This window comes from Mobula birostris, chromosome 10 (genome assembly GCF_030028105.1).
Source record: "Mobula birostris isolate sMobBir1 chromosome 10, sMobBir1.hap1, whole genome shotgun sequence".
NCBI lineage: Eukaryota > Metazoa > Chordata > Chondrichthyes > Myliobatiformes > Myliobatidae > Mobula > Mobula birostris.
In genome coordinates this window covers 32169543-32189298 of record NC_092379.1, presented here as the reverse complement: position 1 = coordinate 32189298, position 19756 = coordinate 32169543, and positions in this window count along the sequence as shown.

Here is a 19756-nt window from a genome sequence, read left to right as displayed (position 1 = left end):
GGGCAGAATAGTATCCTCCTGCCCTAACTCTTGTGTTGTTATGTTAACACACACCATTGGGACCTGCCCCATGTTGGCCACATGATAGCATAACACTATTACATCATGAGCAATCCCTGATCGAGGTTCGACTCCCCCCACTGTCTATAAGGGGATTGTACATTCTCCTCGTGACTGTGTGTGTTTCCTCTGGGTGCACTGGTTTCCTCCCACATTCCAGGGATGTGGTTAGGGTCAGTGAGTTGTAGGCATGCAATGTTGGCACCGAAAGTGTGGCGACACTTGCGGGCTGCCTAGTACAATCCTCGCTGATTGGATTTGATGCAAAAGTGCATTTCACTGTGTGTTTTGAACTTTTGACAAGCAAAGCTAACCTCTGTCTTTGTTGATTTGCGTATCTCTGTGATGGAATAGCATATCGCCTCCATGTCCCATAACTAATGGAGATTGACTTTCAGAGTTCAATCACATGGCAGCCACTTTGTGCATAGAAAGCTCCCAAGGGCAACAATACCCAGCCAATCTAATTTTATCTCCAGGCAAAGTGTAAGTATTAACTCTGTTGCTAGGAAGGACCTCCCTTGTTCTCAGAATGATATTTATCACCTGTGCTGTCTCCCTGAGAGAAGAGGAGGGAGTCAGAGAGATCTCGGTGAGGGACACGGTCTGCACCAAATGTACTGATTATTTTTACTCATCTTTTTGTATGTTATGCTGAGCAATTTTTCCAAGAATTGTTTTCAAGAGAGGCACAATCTTCCTTCAGGACTCAGCTCAATAATATTTTCTCACTGGGACTGGGACTGATCCAATGACGTATACGAAATACACACAAACTATAAAGTTCAAAGTAAGTTTATTCTCAAAGTACATACGTGTCACCATGTACAGCCCTCAGATTCATTTTCTTGCGGGTATTCACAGTAAGTAGAAGGAAATACAATAGAATCAATGAAAAACTGCACACGGCAGAGACAAATAATCAGTGTGCAAAAGACAGCAAACTGTGTAAATATAAAAATAAGAAGCAATAGATATTGAGAACACAAGATGTAGAGTCCTTAAAAGTGAGTCCATAGATTGTGAAATCAGTTCAGTGTTAGCCACACTGGTTCAAGAGCCCGATGGTTGAGGGGTAATAATTATTTCTGAACCTGGTGGTGTGGGTCCTGAGACTCCTGCACCTTCTTCCTGATGGCAGCAGTGAGAAGGAAGCACTGCAACTGGATCCTTGACTTCCTAACTGGAAGACCACAATCTGTGTGGATTGGTGATAACATATCCTCCTCGCTGACGATCAACACTGGCGCACCTCAGGGGTGTGTGCTTAGCCCACTGCTCTACTCTCTGTATACACATGACTGTGTGGCTAGGCATAGCTCAAATACCAGCTATAAATTTGCTGATGATACAACCATTGTTGGTAGAATCTCAGGTGGTGACGAGAGGGTGTACAAGAGGGAGATATACCAACTAGTGGAGTGGTGTCACAGCAACAACCTGGCGCTCAACGTCAGTAAGACAATCAAGCTGATTGTGGACTTCCGGAAGAGTAAGACGAAGGAACACATACCAATCCTCATAGAGGGATCAGAAGTGGAGAGAGTGAGCAGTTTCAAGTTCCTGGGTGTCATGATCTCTGAGGATCTAACCTGGTCCCAACATATTTTAGCAACTATAAAGAAGGCAAGACCGTGGTTATACTTCATTAGCAGTTTGACGAGATTTGGCATGTCAACAAATACACTCAAAAACTTCTATAGTTGTACCGTGGAGAGCATTCTGATAGGCTGCATCACTGTCTGGTGTGGAGGGGCTACTGCACAGGACCAAAAGAAGCTGCAGAGGGTTGTAAATTTAGTCGGCTCTATCTTGGGTACTAGTCTACAAAGTACCCAGGGCATCTTCAGGGAACGGTGTCTCAGAAAGGCAGCGTCCATTATTAAGGACCTTCAGCACCCAGGGCATGCCCTTTTCTCACTGTTACCATCAGGTAGGAGGTACAGAAGCCTGAAGGCACACACTCAACGATTCAGGAACAACTTCTTCCACTCTGCCATCTGATTCCTAAATGGACATTGAATCTTTGAACACTACCTCACTTTTTTTAATATACAGTATTTCTGTTTTTTGCACTTTTTTAAAATCTATTCAATATACATATATACTGTAATTGATTGATTTATTATTATTTTTATTTTATTTTTTTGCTCTTCTATATTATGTATTGCATTGAACTGCTGCTGCTAAGTTAACACATTTCATGAAAGACGCGGGTGATAATGAACCTGATTCTGATTCTGACCTGGCTGGTGGGAGCCCCTGACGAAGGATGCTGCTTTCCTGTGACATTGCTCCGTGTAGATGAGCTCAGTGGTGGGGAGGACTGTACCTGCAATGGACTGGGCCGTATCCACTACTCTTTTTGTAGAATTTTCCCTCAAAGGGAGTTGGTGTTTCTGTGATGCAGAGGTCGATATATTCTCCACCATGCATCTATAGAAGTTTGTCAAAATATTTTAGGTGACTTGCCAAATATGTGTAGATAATCAGTTGTGATTTCTGGCTGAAACCCTTCATTAGGACTGCTGATATGATGTGCGTGTTCCCATGATGTGGTGTTACCTGGCAGGGCTGCAAAGTGAGGGCTTCCAGAGAAGCAGGGGGATTTCCCACGGGACCTTTGTGGTTCCTCAACAGAATTGGGATGTGCTGTGTTCATCCCTGGGTAACCATTGAGATAAGAGAGGCTATTCATTGTCAGCAGCGGCTGGTTGAACTATGACCGAACCATCCAGTTCCTCCTTGGGTGGGACAGATTTAGCAGCCTGCCTACGCTCTGCAAACCTGTGCCAACCAACCGGGGGGAGTGTCAAGGCCTTCTTCAATCTCTCACTGCTGTAGTTGGAGGTTTCACCTGTTTCAACAGGGCGCCGACCCGTGTCAGTGCCCAAGAAGAGCAGAGGGAGTCGTGTTAGCGACTATTATCCAGTGGCACTCACATCTCCAGTGATGAAATGCTTTGAGGGGATGGTCATGGCCAGAATCAACTCCTGCCTAAGTGCCCACTGCAACTTGCCTATCGCCACAATAGGGCTATAACAGATGCAGTCTTACTGGCTCTCCACTTGGCCTTGGATCACCTGGACAGTACTAATACTTATGTCAGGTTTATTGATTACAGCTCAGTGTTGAACACAATCATACCCTCTGTACTAATCAAAAAGCTGCAAAACCTGGGCTTCTGTACCTCCCTCTGCCATTGGACCCTTGACTTCCTTATCAGGAGATCACATTCAGTGCAGATTGGAAATAACATCTCCTTATTATCACTGGCACACCTCAAGGATGTGTGCTTAGCCCACTGCTCTACCCTCTCTCTACCCACACTGTGTGGCGAGGCACTGCTCAAATGCCATCTATAAACTGGCCGACAACACGACTATTGTTGGGAGAATTTCAGATGGCGACAAGTGCGCAGGAGTGAATAGGTCAGCTGGTCGAGTGGTGGTGCAACAACAACATTGCACTCAGTGATGGGAAAACCAAGACTGAATGTGGACTTCAGGAAGGGGAAGTTGAGGGGACACACACCAGTTCTCATCGAGAGATCACCAGTGAGCAGTTTCACGTTCCTGAGCGTCTACATCGCTGAAGATCTATCCTGAGCCAAAAATATTGATGCAATGACAAAGAAGGCATGACACAGCTATATTTCATTAGGAGTTTGAGGACAATTGGTATGCCACCAAAGACTCTCGCAAATTTCTACAGATGTACCATGGAGAGTGTTCTGAATGGTTGCATCACAGTCTGGTATGGGGCGGCCACTGCACAGGATCGGAAAAAGCTGCAGAAAGTTGTAAACTCAGTCAGCTCCATCATGGACACTAGCCTCCCAGAACCTAAGACACCTTCAAAAGGGAATGGCTCAAAGAGTAGCATCCATCATTAAGGACCCCCATCACGCAGGACATGCCTTCTCCACATTGCTACCATCAAGGAGGAGGTACAGGAGCCTGAAGACACACTCTCAACATTTCAGGAACAGCTCCTTCCCCTCCGCCATCAGATTTCTGAATGGACAATGAACCCATGAACACTACCTTACTATATATTTTTTCATCTTTTGGCCCTACATATTTAATTTTATCTATACAGTGTACATATATTGTAATTTATAGTATTTTATTGTTATGTATTGCGATATACTGATGCTCCAGAAGAACAAATTTCATGACGTATGCTAGTGATATTAAATCTGATTCTGCCGCTTGGCAAGGCCGCAGCAGTGTAAGCATTTGAGAGACCACACATCAAGTATTGTATGCAGTTCTGGTGTCCCAGCTACAGGAACAGTTAAAGTCAGAGTGACTTTATGATCAAACTAATATAGGTTACCATATACACCAGAGATTCTGCAGATGCTGGAAATCCAGAGCAACACACACAAAATGCTGGAGGAACTCAGCAGAACAGGTAGCATCCATGGAAAGTAATAAAGACTTGGGCTGAGACCTTTCATCTTGATGTCCTGCTGAAGTCCTCCAGTATTTTGTGTGCATTTCTCTAGGTTGCCGTATACTACCTCGAGATCCATTTTCTTGTGGGAAAATGAATCTCAAGATTCTTGTTCTTTACAGAAACTAAAGAAATAATGTGCAAATTATTCTTTTAAAAAAACATAAATACTGACAAACAACCAATAGCTAAAAGACAAATTGTGTAAATAAATCATCGTGAGAAGGTGCATTGTACATAATTTGAAAGTGAGTCTGCAGGTTGTAGAAATAGTTTGGAGCTGAGCTGAGGATGGGTGTCTTTAAGAAGAAAAGGTTCACCAGGATGTTACCATGGCTACAGGGCTTTCGTTATAAGGAGATTCTGGATAGGCTGGAAATAGTTATTCCATTAGCTCTTTATCAAAATGGATGAAGTGAAAATTAATTCTTCTTGCTTCTAATGTCCTGGAATATAAATGTTATAACTGTTCTGGGGATCCTACGCTAATTTATTTAGCTTTATAAACACTGTTTGGAACAGCTGAACGCAGATTTTTAGTTTACTGACATGCGGGCTCTCCTTCACCATGAGCTGCGTAAGCACCAAGCCGTGAACTCCTGGGACCAGTGCAGGACAGACAAGACTGCACGAGGGAGCCAAACAATGGGTCCCAGTGCCAAACTCATTCTGAGTCCCGACCAGGTCCAGGTCAAGTAGGTACATGTCTCTTACACTATAATACTGTGCTACAGTACTGCAGAGAGGAGACTGTCACTGTAAAACACTGAGTACAGTACTGGGGAGGAAGTCTGTCGCTGCATAACACCAGGGTACAGTACTGTGCGGAGGAAGCTGTCATTGTATAACATGGGTACAGTACTGGGGGAACTGGTCTGTCACTGTACAGCACAGGTACGGTACTGGGGGGACTGGTCTGTCACTGTACAGCACAGGTACGGTACTGGGGGGACTGGTCTGTCACTGTACAACACGGGTACAGTACTGGAGGACTGGTCTGTCACTGTACAACTCTGGGGTACAGTACTGGAGGGACTGGTCTGTCACTGTACAACATGGGTACAGTACTGGGGGGACTGGTCTGTCACTGTACAATGAGTACAGTACTGGGGGACTGGTCTGTCACTGTACAACATGGGTACAGTACTGAAGAACTGGACTGTCACTGTCCAACACTGGTACAGTACTGGGGGACTGGTCTGTCACTGTACAACTCTGGGGTACAGTACTGGAGGGACTGGTCTGTCACTGTACAACTCTGGGGTACAGTACTGGAGGGACTGGTCTGTCACTGTACAACTCCGGGGTACAGTACTGGAGGAACTGGTCTGTCACTGTACAACATTGGGGGACTGGACTGAAACTACAACACAGGTACAGTACTGGAGGGGACTGGTCTGTCACTGTACAACACAGGTACAGTACTGGGGGACTGGACTGTCACTACAACACGGGTACAGTACTGGGGGACTGGACTGTCACTACAACACGGGTACAGTACTGGGGGACTGGTCTGTCACTGTACAACATTGGGGTACAGTACTGGAGGACTGGTCTGTCACTGTACAACATTGGGGGACTGGACTGAAACTACAACACAGGTACAGTACTGGAGGGGACTGGTCTGTCACTGTACAACACAGGTACAGTACTGGGGGACTGGACTGTCACTACAACACGGGTACAGTACTGGGGGACTGGACTGTCACTACAACACGGGTACAGTACTGGGGGACTGGTCTGTCACTGTACAACATTGGGGTACAGTACTGGAGGACTGGTCTGTCACTGTACAACATTGGGGGACTGGACTGAAACTACAACACAGGTACAGTACTGGAGGGGACTGGTCTGTCACTGTACAACACAGGTACAGTACTGGGGGACTGGACTGTCACTACAACACGGGTACAGTACTGGGGGACTGGACTGTCACTACAACACGGGTACAGTACTGGGGGACTGGTCTGTCACTGTACAACATTGGGGTACAGTACTGGGGGACTGGTCTGTCACTGTACAACATGGGTACAGTACTGGAGGACTGGACTGTCACTGTACAACACGGGTACAGTACTGGAGGGACTGGTCTGTCACTGTACAACTCTGGGGTACAGTACTGGAGGACTGGTCTGTCACTGTACAACATTGGGGGACTGGACTGAAACTACAACACAGGTACAGTACTCGGGGGACTGGTCTGTCACTGTGTAACACGGGTACAGTACTGGAGGGCTGGTCTGTCACTGTACAACATTGGGGGACTGGACTGAAACTACAACACAGGTACAGTACTCGGGGGACTGGTCTGTCACTGTGTAACACGGGTACAGTACTGGGGGACTGGTCTGTCACTGTACAACATTGGGGGACTGGACTGAAACTACAACACTGGGGTACAGTACTCGGGGGACTGGTCTGTCACTGTGTAACACGGGTACAGTACTGGAGGGCTGGTCTGTCACTGTACAACACTGGGGTACAGTACAGTACCCATGTGGGTGGGTCTCCCACCACCACCACTAACTTCAATTCTAGTAATCGATGTTGAAGAGCCAATGCAGAAAAAAAGTCTCCATAATTGCCACGTTGGAGGCAGCTAACAGCATGTGAACAGAGATGTTTGGGGATGACAGGATAGAAGAGTGACTGGGTCCAAACTTGGGGTGGTGGGGTTTGATGTGACGATGGTTTGAACTGCTCCTTCTCTGAGGGAAAGCTGCTGGGTGAGTTTGTTATATAAAACAAGATAAACAGCCACCACGTATTTCACCCATGGTGGCACGTTCTTTCAGAAATCTGGCCCCAGAACAACACCCATGTTGACTGTGCACGCCCCTCAGGGACTTGGGCTGCATTATTATCTGTTTTTGGGACTGTATCTCCGGAGACTCGCTTTCATGGACTCACGTTCTCAGTATTGAGATGTGGGATCAAAGTTCTTGTTTCGGTCTCGGATTTTCGAACCTTGGTCGCCGGAGGTGTGAGGAGGCAGACGTCGTGGATACAGGAGGTACTGCAGACGCTGGGAGTCTCGAGCAGTACACACAGTGGGGAGCGAAGCAGGTCAGGCTGCATCTGTGGAAAGGATAAAGATGTTTGATGCCGATCCTTCATCAGGACTGGAAGGGAAGCGGGGCCAAGACCTTCTTACTGCACCTGTCAGTCACTACAGAAATTGATGTAGCAAAGTACGGGCTGCCCCCCACCCCCAGCTGGTGGGGGCTCACCTATTCCACACCCATTGGCTTCATTGCGAAGCTGTCGATCTGACGCTGTTTAGCGGGGGATCTTGTTGTCCATATTTTCCACATTACAGTGACACCCTCCCTCGTAGGTGTAGTTGCCCTGGGCTTTGCTGTGTCCTGTTCTAATGAAAGGGGCTATGGAAATGCAGTTCTGCACCTTATCCAGCATTGCCAAGGCATGAGCCTTTCACAGTTGAACAGCGACTGCTGGTCTTCAGAGCGGCTGCTGGGGCAGGGTAGGCCATTCAACCCCGTAAACCTGTTTCTCGATTCAACAAGATCCTCTTTGTCCTTCAACAAGCGTCACAAAACGCTGGAGGAACTCGGCAAGTCAGGCAGCATCTACGGAGGGGAATGAACAGTCAATACAAGGTTGTAATGTTGAGACTTCATAAAGCAATGGTGAAGCCTCACTTGGGTACTGAGAGCAGTTTCAGGCCCCTTAGAAAGGATGTGCTGAAACTAGAGCAGGTTCAAAGGAAGTTCATGAAAATGATTCCAGGATTAAACAGCTTGGCATTTGAAGACCGTTTGATGGCTCTGGGCCTGAATTCACTAGAATTCAGAAGAATGAGGGGTGACCTACTTGAAACCTATTGAATGGTGAAAGGCTTTGATAGAGTGGATGTGGAGAGGATGTTTCCTATGGCGGGAGAGTCCAAGACCAAAATAGAAGGGTGTCCTTTTAGAATGGAGATGAGGAGGAATTTCTTTAGCTAGGGAGTAGTGAATCTGTGGAATTTGTTGCCACAGGCAGCTGTAGACGCCAAGTCTTTATGTATATTTAAGGCAGTGGTTGATAGATTCTTGATTGGTCAGGGCATGAAGGGATACGGGGAGAAAGCGGGAGATTGGGGCTGAGATGAAAATGGATCAGCCATGATGAAATGGCGGAGCAGACTCGATGAGCCAAATGGCCTAATTCTGCTCCTCTATCTTCTGCTGTTAAGGACATTTTGGGATGAGACCTTTCATCACAACTGGAAAGGAAGTGGATGGAAGCCAGCTTAGAAGGTGGAGGGAGCGGTAGGAGTAGAAGCTGCTCAAGATTTCTAGATTTGTAGAACCTCGTGTTTATGATTTTCTTTCTTTGACATTCTGTACCAACACTGTTCCTGCCGTAGACTGTAGACATTTAATGCTATTAGATAGGCACCAGGATGTAAGAAAATGGAGGTTTTAGGCTGTGTAGGAGGGTAAGATTAGACTGGTTGTGGAATAGGTCTATATTGATTGGCACAACATTGTGGGCCAATGGGGCTGTACTGTTGTTCTGTTCTATACACATCACCGGGTTCCTTTAACTTTTAGAAATCTACCAATTCTTGTTCTGAATGAACTTCAGTAACTGAGTTTCTGCAGCCCTACAGACGGAGAATTGCAAAGATTTACCACCTCTGAGCCAAGGGACAGGTCCCAAATGAGGGGATAAGTGATCTGCCCACATCGTGCGGTGGTTACCACGGAGCTAATACAGCTCGGGACCCTGGAAGTCGGTTCCGACAGCTTTTGTAAGAAGTTTGCCTGCCCTTCCAGTGGCTGCGTAGGTTTCCTCCGGGTGCTCCAGCTTCCTCCTACAGTCCAAAGGTGTACCAGTTAGTAGGGTCCATGTTGGTCATTCTAAGTTGTCCTGTGATTAGGCTGGGGTCAACTAGGTGTGTTGCTGGGTGGTGAGGATCATTGAGCCAGATGGGCCTGCTCCACGCTATATTTCTGAGTAAATAGAAATAAATAATACATTTTGGACTGTGCTAATCACTTCTGCATCTCCCCCCACCCACCCCACCCTCTTCCTTGCTTCTAGATTGCCCCGATCAGAAGAATTGCCTGTGCTCTGGCTGGGCAAGCACTCAAGAATCTTAAGGATTGCACTGGGCTCACGAATGAGGGGCAATCTCCTTGAAACCAATCGAATATTGAAGAGTGGACACGCAGAGGTTGCTCCCAATAGTGGGGTGTCTCTGTTATACTTTCATCAATAATAAAACAATCAATTAAATAAGCAACAGGACATCCTTTCTCCTTAAAAACTCCATAATTATTGTCACTATTTCATTATTCAATGATCATCTCTGCTCAAAATTGCATGGCATGCAAGAGAAATTTCTGGAAGCCCAATTGTCACTCTCAAAAAGGCTCACCACTGCGGGTTTATTGCATGGTTTGTGCATTCTGCTCGGTCACTTCTCATCATATAACAGCCTGAGCCTTACCCAGGCCTCAGATCTACAGAGTTACAGGCTGCAGCAAAGGAGCCAAATTGAGGGACTCGCCCAGGTTGCCAAGGATAGTCTGGCTGAGCCTGTCTCAATTAGCCAGTTATATAAATATTTGAATTGATAGTTGGGAGGATAAGTGGTGACCAACTGCTATGTGGAATCTGATCGTCTTTGTCTGCAGAAAGCCAAGGAAAGATAAACCCGAGGAATGCAGGGGGCCACGGCGCTGGAGCAGGCCATGTATTGCTTCGTGTTTCCTTCGAGCTGAGGGAGATGGTGTGCAACAGTCTGGGCCCTTGAAGGCCTCAGATGTCAGAGGAGCTTGAGGGTGTTGGGAACCTGAGACTCTGGAGCCAGAGTGCCAAGGCTTTGGAGCCAGCTTGTTGTTCCCGAGCAACAGAATGAGAGGCGTCTCAACTTCTCTCTGTCCAGGGGTTTCTTTGCTTTTGCCATTGGCATATTTAGTTTCTCCAATGAGAGGGACAAGTTTCAGCCAAGGTCCTTCCAGACCCAGACCCAAAAGTGCAAAAGACAATTAACAAGGTGGATTTCATGAACTTTGAACTCACTGGCCCTGCTTCCCTCAAGGGATCCCTCTTTCTACCCTCTCTTTAAACTTATCTGGTATACTGAAAAAAATAATTGTATTAAAGTACTGCGTAACTTTTTTTTAAAGAGGAAGGTAAATTAAAAATGTGTTTGTGTGTTAATTGAAATTGTCAAAATTGAGTTTATTGTGATGTGCACATGCATGTATTCCCAGAAAACCATACAGCAGCCCCACAGGCACATAGCATCTTGTAGGCCGCATTCACAAGAGAAACGTAAACAAATTATACACAAATTGCACAAGAAAGAATGCAATTCCTATGTTGAAAAATGTCCATTTTAGTGCCCATCTGTCACAATGTTGCTGAAGTGTAATCAGAAGTCTTGTGTTTGTTTCAAAGGCCGAGTGTGTAAAGAGAAGGACACAATGCTCTGAAAAATTTGCCATTCATCAGGATTTTACTGAGGCCATAAGACATAGGAGCAGAATTAGGCCATTTGGCCCATCAAGTCTGCTCCATCAGGGCTGATCCATTTTTTTCCAATCTCAAGCCCCAATCTCCTGCCTTCTTCCCGCATCCCTTCATGCCCTGACTAATCAAAAACCCATCAATCTTCGCCTTAAATATACCCATTGAGTTGGCCTCCACAGTCGCCTGTGGCAACAAATTCCACATATTCACCACCCTCTGGCTAACGAAATTCCTCCTCATCTCCATTCTAAATGGATGTCCCTCTATTGTAAGGCTGTGCCCTCAGGTCCTAGGCTCCTCCACCATACAAAACATCCTGTCCACATCACCTCTATATAGACCTTTCAACATTCAACAGGTATCAATGAGACTCCCTCTCATTCTTCTAGATTCCAGTGAGTAGAGGCCCAGAGCCTTAAAATGCTTCTCGTATGATAAACCTTTTGTTCCCGGAGGCATTCTTGTGAACCTCTTCTGAACCCTCTTCAATGTCGGCACATCCTTTCTTAAATAAGGGGCCCAAGACTGCTCAGAATATCCCACGTGAAGTGCCTTGTAAAGCCTCGGCATTACATCCTTGCTTTTCTATTCTATACTGTGTGTCTCAGTGTTTGCTAAAGCCCAGGGATAGCTCAGATGAGGAGGCTTTCCTGGGAAGGTTGCTCAGAATTGGCCTGTAATCTCTAAAGGTTTATGGCATGAGAAATGGCTTTGAAAGAAGCATTCTGAGGGAACTGACAGAATACACTAAGTATAGAAGAGATAATACCCTCTCATGAGGTACCTGGCACCAGAGGCACAGGGGAAGGATGACCTATTGAAAACAGGCCAGAATCAGGTATATTATCACCAGCATGTGTTGTGAAGTTTGTTAATTTAGCAGCAGCAGTTCAATGCAATACATAATCTAGAAGTAAATAAATAAATTACTGTGTGTGTGTGTGTATATATATATATATATATATATATATATATATATAATAAAAAAATCAGAAAACAGAAATAATATATATCTTAATAAGTGAGGTAGTATTCATGGATTCACTGCCCATTTAGGAATCGGATAGCAGAGGGGAAGCTGTTCCTGAATCGCTGAGTGTGTGCCTTCAGGCTTCTGTACCTCCTTCCTGATGGTAACAGTGAGAAAAGGGAATGCCCTGGGTGCTGGAGGTCCTTAGTAATGGACGCTGCCTTTCTGAGACTCTGCTCCTTAAAGATGTCCTGGGTACTTTGTAGGCTAGTGTCCAAGATGGAGCTGACTAGATTTACAACCCTCTGCAGCTTATTTTGGTCCTGTGCAGTAGCCCCCCCCCCCCACAATACCAGACAGTGATGCACCTGTCAGAATGCTCTCTACAGTACATCTATTAAAAGTTTTTGAGTATATTTGTTGACACACCAAATCTCTTCAAGAGTATAGTCGCAGTCTTGCCTTCTTTGTAGCTAAATCAATATGTTGGGACCAGGTTAGATCCTCAGAGATCTTGACACCCAAACTTGAGCTGCTCCGGCCTATGGTCAGGCCACACTTAGATCCCCTCCAGTTCGCCTACCAGCCCCGACTAGGAGTTGAGGATGCCATCGTCTACCTGCTGAACCATGTCTACGCCCACCTGTACAAGCCAGCGAGCACTGTGAGGGTCATGTTTTTTGACTTCTCCAGTGCATTCAACACAATCTGCCCTGCTCTGCTGGGGGAGAAGCTGACAGCGATGCAGATGGATGCTTCCCTGGTATCATGGATCCTTGATTATCTGACTGGCAGACCACAGTACGTGTGCTTGCAACTCTGTGTGTCCGACAGAGTGATCAGCAGCACTGGGGCTCCACAGGGGACTGTCTTGTCTCCCTTTCTCTTCACCATTTACACCTCGGACTTCAACTACTGCACAGAGTCTTGTCATCTTCAGAAGTTTTCTGATGACTCTGCCATAGTTGGATGCATCAGCAAGGGAGATGAGGCGGAGTACAGGGCTACGGTAGGAAACTTTGTCACATGGTGGTGAGCAGAATTATCTGCAGCTTAATGTGAAAAAGACTAAGGAGCTGGTGGTAGACCTGAGGAGAGCTAAGGTACCGGTGACCCTTGTTTCCATCCAGGGGGTCAGTGTGGACATGGTGGAGGATTACAAATACCTGGGGATACGAATTGACAATGAACTGGACTGGTCAAAGAACACTGAGGCTGTCTACAAGAAGGGTCAGAGCCGTCTCTATTTCCTGAGGAGACTGAGGTCCTTTAACATCTGCCGGATGATGCTGAGGATGTTCTACGAGTCTGTGGTGGCCAGTGCAATCATGTTTGCTGTTGTGTGCTGGGGCAGCAGGCTGAGGGTAGCAGACACCAACAGAATCAACAAACTCATTCGTAAGGCCAGTGATGTTGTGGGGATGGAACTGGACTCTCTGACAGTGGTGTCTGAAAAGAGGATGCTGTGTAAGTTGCATACCATCTTGGTCAATGTCTCCCATCCACTACATAATGTACTGGGTGGGCACAGGAGTACATTCAGCCAGAGACTCATTCCACTGAGATGCAACACTGAGTGTCATAGGAAGTCATTCCTGCCTGTAGCCATCAAACTTTACAACTCCTCCCTTGGAGGGTCAGACACCCTGAGCCAATAGGCTGGTCCTGGACTTATTTCATAATTTACCGGCATAATTTAAATATTACTATTAACTATTTATGGTTCTATTACTATTTATTATTTATGGAGCAACTGTAACGAAAACCAATTTCCCCCAGGATTAATAATGACTATGTCTATGTCTATGACTATAACTATGAAACTGCTCACTCTCTCCACTTCTGATCCCTCTATGATGATTGGTATGTGTTCCTTCGTCTTACCCTTCCTGAAGTCCACAATCAGCTCTTTCGTCTTATTGACGTTGAGTGCCAGGTTGTTGCTGCAACACCACTCCACTAGTTGGCATATCTCACTCCTGTATGCCCTCTCATCTCCATCTGAGATTCTACCAACAATGGTTGTATTGTCAGCAAATTTATCGATGATATTTGAGCAATGCCTAGCCACACAGTCATGTGTATACAGAGAGTAGAGCAGTGGGCTAAGCACACACCTCTGAGGTGCGCCAATGTTGATCGTTAGTGAGGAGATGTTATCACCAATCTGCACAGATTGTTGTCTTCCAGTTAGGAAGTTGAGGATCCAATTTGCAGAGGGAGGTACAGAGACTCAGATTCTCTAACTTCTCAATCAGGATTGTGGGAATGGTTGTGTTAAATGCTGAGCTATAGTCGATGAACATCATCCTGACATAGGTGTTTGTTTTGTCTAGGTGGTCTAAGGCTGTGTGAAGAGCCATTGAGGTTGCAGTTTTGTAGTCCAGAGCTACTTGGGAGGGAGGCCTGGGTCACTCCGGAGCATCCAACCCCAGCAAAGCTGGCTCCAAGTACCTGAATCCAAGTCATAAACGCCTTGCCCAAGAAAGTGCACCTGAAGCAGGAGGCTGAAAAAGTTTGGCATGCTGACCCTCACCAATTTGTACAGATGCACCATGGAAAGCATCCTGTCTGGATGCATCACGGCCTAGTGAGACAACTGGTTTGCCTGTGACCTCAGCAAACTGCAGAGGGTTGTAGGCACAGCTCCACCTCCTCTCCACATACTCTGTGTGTGATCCTTCCCACTATCGTGATAAAGCAGCCAGTGTAATCAGAGTCCCCAACGATTCTCACCTCTCCCTCCCAAAATCAGGCAGAAAATACAAAACAACACTCACAACACGCTGGAGGAACTCAGCAGGTCGGGCAGCATCTGTGGAAATGATGAGTTGACGTTTCGGGCCGGAGCCCTTCGTCAGTTCTGAAGAGGGAAGGGGCAGAGGCCCTATAAAGAAGGTGGGGGGAGGGTGGGGAGGAGAAGGCTGGTAGGTGCCAGTGAAAAACCAGTAAGGGGAAAGATAAAAGGGTGGGGGAGGGGAGGCAGAGAGGTGATAGGCAGGAAAGGTGAAGAAAGAATAGGGGAAAACACAATGGGTAGTAGAAGGAGGCAGAACCATGAGGGAGGTGATAGGCAGCTGTGGGAGGGGGCAGAGTGACTTAGGGATAGAGGAAGGCAGGGGGAGGGAATTACCAGAAGTTGGAGAATTCTATGTTCATACCAAGGGGCTGGAGACTACCTAGATGGTATATGAGGTGTTGCTTCTCCAACCTGAGTTTAGCCTCATCATGGCAGTAGAGGAGGCCATGTATGGACATATCTGAATGGGAGTGGGAAGCAGAGTTGAAGTGGGTGGCTACCGGGAGATCCTGTCTGTTGTGGCGGACAGAGCGGAAGTGCTCGACGAAGCGGTCCCCCAGTCTGCGTCGGGTTTCACCAATGTGAAACCGGGAGCACCGGATGCAATAGATGACCCCAACAGACTCACAAGTGAAGTGTTGCCTCACTTGGAAGGACTGTTTGGGGCCCTGAATGGTGGCAAGAGAGGAGGTGTAGGGACAGGTGTAGCACTTGTGCTTACAGGGATAAGTGCCAGGTGGGAGATCCGTGGGGAGGGACGTGTGGATCAGGGAGTCGCGGAGGGACCGATCCCTGCAGAAAGCGGAGAAGGGTGGAGAAGGAAAGATGTGCTTAGTGGTGGGGTCCTGTTGAAGGTGGCAGAAGTTGCGGAGGATAATGTGCTGGATCCGGAGGCTGGAAATACGAAAACCTCAGAAGAAAGGAAAATCCCATTAGACCTAGAGTAATATCTCACAGATACAGGCCCTTCGGCGCGTCCAACTATATGAACGCATTGTCCACTCAGCCAAGCCCCACTCCGCCACTTACCAATCCAAGTCTTTGTAAATGATACCATTGCACCTGCCTCAACCACTTCCCCTGGCACCTCATTCGACGTACTGGGCACCCTCTGCGTGATAAGGCCACTGGAATTGAATTAAGCCAGAGAGCTTAATGTTTCCACAGAGGGCTGCGGAGGTCAAGTCATTCGGTGTATTTAAAGCAGATGTTAATAGATGGAAACATTGACCAGCATCTTGTGTCTGTTACTGCCAATTTCCGGCATCTGCAGAATCTCATGGTCTATTGATAGATCCTGATTGATACGGGTGTTAAGCATTATGGAGAGAATGATGGTGAATGGGGATGAGAGAAGAAATAACAGCAATGATTATTGAACGCTGGAACAGACTCAATGGGCCAATTGGCCTAATGCTGCTCCTCTATCTTAAAATCTAAAACCCTGTTGGGGGTCATGATGCTTTGCAAGGAGAAAGAACCAGGTCAAATTCCTGGGGTGAGGCAAAATGGCCCCCAAAATATCCTTGATTGATTGTCACTCCAGGGTGAGAGATCGATTTCCAATCACAGCCATAACATAAAAAACCAGATGTAGTTTGGAGTGCAGGTGGTTTCCCCAGACCAAGAGCCCTGTAACAAATCGCAGGGAAGTCGAGGAGAGGGAGTAGAGCAGAGGCCGTGATCGGAGCAGCCACAGTCGTCCTGAGTGCTAGGGACAGGCAGAGTGTTTCGTTCCTGCTTCCAGCATTCCCCGGAGGAATTTCCTCAGCCAGAGGGTGGTGGACGTGTGGAACTCTTGCCATGGGGGGCTGTGCATGTATTTAAGGCAGAGATCGATGGGGTTTTTAAGGGGATTAAGGGTTCTGGGAAGAAGGCAGGAAATGATTAAGTGTCAGAGCAGATTTAGACCATAAATCATAGGAGCAGAACGAGGCCATTCAGCCTATCAATTCTGCTCCCAGATTCCATCATGGCTGATTTATTTTCCCTCTCAACCCCATTCTCCCGCCTTCTCCCCATGACCTTACTAACCTTGAATCTATTCACCTCTGCTTTAAATCTGCCCGATGATTTTGCCTCCACAGACATCTGTGGCAATGAATTCCATAGATTCACCACCTGGGCAAAGAAATTCCTCCTCATCTCTGCTCTTCTATTGTGATGCTGTGCCCTCTGGTCCTAGACTCCCCACTACAGGAAACATCCTCTCTGCGTCTACTCTATCCACACCTTTCAATATTTAATGGCTTTCAATTAGATTAGACCATAAGACTATAAGATATAGGAGCAGAAGTAGGCCATTTGGCCCATTGAGTCTGCTCCGCCATTCAATCATGGGCTGATCCAATTCTTCCAGTCATCCCCACTCCCCTGCCTTCACTCCATACCCTTTGATGTCCTGGCTAATCAAGAACCTATCTATCTATTCCTTAAATACACCCAATGACTTGGCCTCCATGGCTGCTCGTGGCATCAAATTCCACAGATTTATCACCCTCTGACTAAAGTAATTTCTCCGCATCTCAGTTCTAAAAGGACGGCCTTCAATCCTGAAGTTGTGCCCTTTTGTCCTAGAATCTCCTACCATGGGAAATAGCTTTGCTATATCTAATCTGTTCAGGCCTTTCAACATTTGGAATGTTTCTATGAGATCCCCCCTCATTCTCCTGAATTCCAGGGAATACAGCCCAAGAACTGTCAGGCATTCCTCATACGGTAACCCTTTCATTCCTGGAATCATTCTTGTGAATCTTCTCTGAACCCTCTCCAATGTCAGTATATCCTTTCTAAAATAAGGAACCCAAACCTGCACAGGATACTCCAAGTGTGGTCTCACGAGTGTCTTATAGAGCCTCAACATCACATCCCTGCTCTTATATTCTGAGATTCCCCTACCCTCATTCTTCTCAGCTCCAGCTAGTACAGGCCCAGAGCCATCAAACCCCCTGATCTTTGTTCTTCTCTCAGTGAATTGGTATGGTTTTGAACTTTGTGTGAAGACGCTGACCCCCTTGCCCCTGCCTCTGAATGGGGTGGCATGTTAGTTTAGTGGTGAGCACATGGCTGTGAAGTGCCAAATGTCACAGATTAGGGTTTGATTCCTGGCGCTGTCCGTGGGGTGTTTGTATGTTCTTCCTACAGCTGTGTAGATTTCCTCCGGGTGCTCCACTTTCCAAAGGCGTGCAGGTTAGGGTTAGTAAATCAGGGGAATGCCATGTTGGCGCCAGGAGCGTGGCCACACTTGCTGATGTAACGTGCAGACAGAATGCCAGAGGAGCTCAGCAGGTCAGTTAGTATCCATGGCGAGGAGCGAAAAGTCAACGTTTCAGGCCAAGGCCCTTCATCAGGGCGCATAATGTATTTCGCATATGTTTTAATGTACAGTGTGACAAATGAAGCCAATGTAATCCCCATTCGCACTGTGTCATCACATTGTGTTGGAATTAGGTGGGTGGTTGGCATGAACTCGATGGGCTGAATGGCAGTATTCTGCTCCATTCTTTAACAGGGTCCTACTACTGAAAGTTGTCATCGCATGCCGACCCTTTGGAAAGTCTGATCACCTGGCTGTACTTCTACTCCCAGAGAAAAGGCAGAGACTGAAGACTGAAGCAGCAGTAAAGGACCAAGTAGGTATGAACAAGGGAGGCGCAGGGGCACGAGTCAGCGGACTGGACTGATTCACCCTCGAACCTGAAGGAGTACGCCACAGCTGTCGCTGACTTCATTATAACACTCTTCCTTCAGTTAGTCCTGACGAAGGGTCTCGGCCTGAAACGTCGACTGTACCTCTTCCTAGAGATGCTGCCTGGCCTGCTGCGTTCACCAGCAACTTTGATGTGTGTTGCTTGAATTTCCAGCATCTGCAGAATTCCTGTTGTTTTTCATTATAACCTGTGTAGATGAGTGGGTGCCCACAAGAACGTCGCTGAATCAGAAGCTGTGGATATTCTGCTGGATCTCTGGCATTCGAGTCTGGTCATCCAGGACTATAGGAGAAGGCCAGGTGTGACCTATAGAGGGCTATCTCAGGGGCAGAGGAACAATTTTGAATGAGGTTAGGGGCAGAATTGGATGCACATCAACTCTGGCAGGGTTTGTAGGCCATTACTTCCTACAAAGTGAAACCTAACATCAGGAATGGCTGTGATGCTTCCCTCCCAGTTGATCTCTACGCCTTTTGTGCTCGCTTTGAAAGGGAGAATAAAACTACAGCTCTGAGGTCCCTGCAGCACCCGGTGACCCTGAGATCTCTGTCTCAGATGCCAAAATCAGATTGCCTTTCAAGGTGACAGGCCCCAATGGGGTACCTGATAGGGCTCTGAAAACTTGTGCCAACCAACTCGCAGGTGTGTTCAAAGACATTTTCAATCTCTCTTTGCTAAAGTCAGAAGTTATTACCTGCTTCAAAAGGGCAACAATTACACGAGTGCCTAAGAAACGTAGTGTGAGCTGCCTTAACGACTACCATCCAGTAGCACTCACATCTATGGTGATGAAGTGCACTGAGAGGGTGGTTATGGCTAGAATTAACTCCTGGCTCAGCAAGGATCCAGACTCACTGCAGTTTGCCTATTGCCACAACAGGTCTAAGGTGGATGCAATCTCAATGGCTCTTCATTGGTCTTTTGTTCTCCTTATTTAAGAAAGGATGTGCTGACGTTGGAGAGGGTACAGAGAAGATTCACTAGAATGATTCTGGGAATGAGAGGGTTAACATATGAGGAACGTTTGTCCACTCTTGGACTGTATTCCTTGGAGTTTAGAAGAATGAGGGGAGACTTTATAGAAATATTTCGAATGTTGAAAGACATGGACAGAGTGGATGTGGCAAAGTTGTTTCCCATGATGGGGGAGTCTAGTACGAGAGGGCATAACTTAAGGATTGAAGGGCGCCCATTCAGAACAGAAATGCAAAGAAATTTTTTTAGTCAGAGGGTGGTGAATCTATGGAACTTGTTGCCACGGGCAGC